Source organism: Propithecus coquereli, unplaced genomic scaffold (genome assembly GCF_000956105.1).
Source record: "Propithecus coquereli isolate 6110/MARCELLA unplaced genomic scaffold, Pcoq_1.0 Scaffold422, whole genome shotgun sequence".
NCBI lineage: Eukaryota > Metazoa > Chordata > Mammalia > Primates > Indriidae > Propithecus > Propithecus coquereli.
In genome coordinates, this window is record NW_012149975.1 from 1,289,656 (window position 1) to 1,293,855 (window position 4,200).

A 4,200-nucleotide genomic window follows, 5' to 3' on the forward strand; every position below is an offset into this window, starting at 1 on the left:
TAATTTGATTACTTCTGTAAAGACCCTATCTCCAAATAAGGTCACATTTTGAGGTACTGGGGGTTAGGACTTCCATATATGAATTTTAAGGAGGACACATAACACTAGTCAGGCAGATGGTTCATTGGTTTTATGGAGTCTGCTTTATTTAGAAGAAACTGTTGTTTAATATCAGACTTTCAAATTAGATACATAAAATCAAGTGATGCAAATCATATGAAATAAAGAGGATAATAAATCTCACAAGCATTGGTGTGGTGAGAAGAAAAAGAAACCCTTTCTATTTAAAACAACCAACTGCAGACATTTTTGCATCAAGAAAAGGGGCATCGTTCATGTTCAGGGAGATGCCTCTTTGTTTAGGAAAATGTCTTGATGGCATATTTGAGTTTGAATGGTTAACCCCACATCCCTTACCCTAACTCTGGGCATTGTTTGAAAGGGGAGAATTAAACAATGAAATAAATTTCTCCTTATACTTTTGGATGGCTTTCAAAGATGGGGGTTGAGTGGAGGAGAAAGGGAGGTGAGAATAATGAAAGGGGTAAAAGAAAAGGAAGGGAAGGGAAAGACAAAGTACAACATGACAGATGATTAGGAAACATGAGGAATAAAGTTGGACAATGAGACATTTGGTGCAATAGGAGTGGACAGAGATGCATGATATTCCATTTTAAGTTGCTTGCTATACTGTGAGTAATGGAATCCATTTTTTCAAATGTAATACTCTTTTGATAGTGGTGTTTAGGGAGATTAATGGAAATAGAGCTGCATTCTATGTTTAGGTTTGTATGAGACACAGAGAAGAATGGCTAGAGAAGGCAAGGTATTACTGACATCAAGAGCTTAGTGGAAACAAGAAATTGAAGTCTCAGAGTTCTGGAATTAGACCAAGTGGGGGGCCACTACTTACTAGCAGTGTGACCTTAAAGAAATCAACTATTCAACCTGAGAAAGCTGATTGCAAAAAAAGACAAAAAGAAAAAGTCATCTAACCTCTTGAGCCTCAAATTCTCATCTTGAAAGTGGGGATAAAAACAAAGCCTATTTCATAAAGTCACTGTGAGGATTAAATGAGATAATGGTTGCAAAATGTTTGGAACAATGCCAGACACATAATTAAGTGCACAATAAATATCAGCTGTGGGAGGGAACAAGGGACTTCCCGCATTGTTAGAGTGGGGGCTCAAAATACTTTTTCCCCTAACTATTAAAGAGAAGGAAGAACCCAGAAAAAGGGAGGTCTTGGGAACACCCAGGCTGGACATATCTGGGTGGTGTTGGGGGGTAAGGATAGATCTGTAGGAGTGTAGTGTGCACAGGAAGACTGAAGTTAACAAAGTTCCTGGAAAAATATCCCTTTTAATTAATTCAATGATGAGCACTCTCCAGCTCACTGTTGCTCTTTTCCTTTTCTCTCTCTCTCTCTCTCTCTCTCTCTCTCTCTCTCTCTCTCTCTCTCTCTCTGGCTCTGTTTTCAGCAATTGTGCTGCTGGATGAGTGCCTCCCTCCACACCCATCTATCTTTATCTTTTATTATGACATATTGCAGGAATGCAGAAAAGCAGAGAGAAAAACATCAGAAATACCTAGGTGCCCACCACCCATTTCTAGTAAATCTAACATTTTTGCCTTGCTTTCTTCACTTCGGTTTTTTTAACTTATTTTTTAAGAGATAAAACATTACAGGTACAACTGAAGCCCGGTGGATACCTCTCCCCTATCCTATCCGCCTTCCTCCCTTCCAGTCTGTGAATGGCTCTTTCTGAAAAACACTTCTGTGGAATACAATGTCGGCTACACTCCCAGGAATGTGTAACAAAGGTCCAGGATCCTGAATTCAGTGTTTATCACTCTCATGTATGTTTTAGTACTTTTAACACCTATGAATGTATCCAACACAATATTGTCTTACATGTTTTTAAACTTTACTAATGGGACCACTCTATATTTAACCTTTTGTAACTTGCCGTTTTTGTATGTGTGTTATTGAATCCATCCATGCAGATACATGGAGCTTTATTCGTTTGTTTCACTACTGTAAAATGAAATTCCATTGTGTGAATATGTCACGCTTTATATTCTCTTCTGTGGATGGACACTTAAATTACTTGTAATTATTTTTTTGCTATTGTGGCAATGAACATTCTTGTGCATTGTACAAGAGTTTTTCTAGGGAATATACAAGAGTGGAATTGTGCATCTTCAACTCTACCAAATATTGACAAATTACTCTTCAAAGTTATGGTACTAGTTTAAAGTACTGTAATTGCACTAGTGTACTAAATTTACCAGTGATGTGTGAGTTAATATTATTTCACATCCTCATCAACAATTGGTATTGTCAGAGTTTATAATGTTTGCCAATCTAATAGCTAGGAAATATCTTGTCATTTTAATTTAGTTATTCTGTTTTTTAAAATCTTATTTTTTTAATAACTATTAATGAGGTTGAGTATATTTTATAAATTATTGACCATTTGAGTTCCCTCTTCTGTGAATTATCTATTCCTGTCCTTTAAGAATTAAATGAGGTAATATGTATAAAACAGTTAGAACAGTCTCTGATACAAAGTACACAATACATGTTAGCTATTATTATTTGCCCATTTTTCTATTGGATTGCTGTTGATTTATAGGGGTTCTCATGTATTTTTATATAAATTCTTTGTTATATGGGTAGTAAATATTTTCTCCCAACCTGTAGTATGTGTTTTCATTCTTTATAGTGTGCATACATTTTACATTTCAATCAGTCAAATATATCATTCTTTTCCTATATGCTTTTGTACATTTTGTATCCTGTTAAATCCTGACCCTGAAGTCATGAAGATAGTCTCATATCTTATAAAAATGTTTAGGTTTATTTCTGCATTCTAGACGTGCTGAACGAAAAAGAAACAAAAGAAAAAATATTTATGTTTTATTTTCATATTTAGGCTGAATTGTGTGGTTTTTTTTTCCTTTTTCCAAAGGATAACTGGCATCATTTACTGAATACTTCATCCTTCCCCATTGGTATGTAATGCCACTTTTATTGTGTATGGAGTTTGTGTGGGTCTGTTTGCATTCTCTATTTTGCTGCATTGGGCTATTTGTCTGGTCCTGCACCATTACCATACTGTTGTGATTATTCCAGTTCTATAGTAAAATCTGCAAAGCAAGTTCCTTCTGTTTTGCTTTTCTTTATGTATGTCCTCACTCTTCTTGGGTCTTTGCTTTCATATGAATTTTAGAATCAATTTATAAAATCTCACAAAGAATCTTGATGGGATTTTGAGTAGAATTGCATTGACTTTAAGGATTAATTTGGGAGTACTGACATCTTTATGACATTGAGCCTTCCTATTCAAGGTCATAGTATAGTTGTCTATTTTTGAATCTTTCTTTTGTTTTTTAGTAAAGTTTATTTTCTCCTCAAAGGTCTTGTACATATTTTGTTATTTATTTCAGGCTACCTTATAATTTTGTTGCTATTTTTAAAAGTTTATCTTCTTTTTAATTCATACATTCTCGTTGCTATGGCATGTAGGAATGCAATGAATATTTTCATATTAATCTTTCCTCCAACAACATTGCCATACAGACAATCCAGTCATATGATTTGAATATAAAGACAGTGTTGTTTTTTCTTCCCTACCCTTATATATTTTAATTTCATATACTATATTTTTCAATTTTAGAATGTGCATTTAAGATTCTCAAATGTTTATAATGTATGTGTGTGTGTATGTTTCAGTTCTCTGGTGAAATTCTCTATCTTTTTATCTGTTTTTTCCATCTTTTCCTCTATTTTATTGAACGTCATAGATATTTTTGAAACTCCTGTTTTGAGTGGGTCTAAAACTCTAATCTTTGTATAGTGAGCTTTACACTACTTTTCACAGGTTTGACAGATATCATAAAATGTCCTGAGGGCAAAATCAGCTGTGTGCTTGAGATGGCCAAAGTTTCTGCCAAATCTCTTCCTAAATTTTGTTAGTATATCTAGAGAATAAACATTTGGTTTTGTTATTCTTCTTTACTGTATGTTTTTAAAAAATTATTTTATTAACTTCTGCAATCTTTGTTATGTCTTTCTTTTCCTAACTTCTTGAGTTGGACACTATGGTCGCTAATTTTTAAATTTTTCTTTCTCAGATAAGTATCTGAGGAATAAATTTACTTATAGCAGATACTTTAGCTATATCCCTCAGGTTT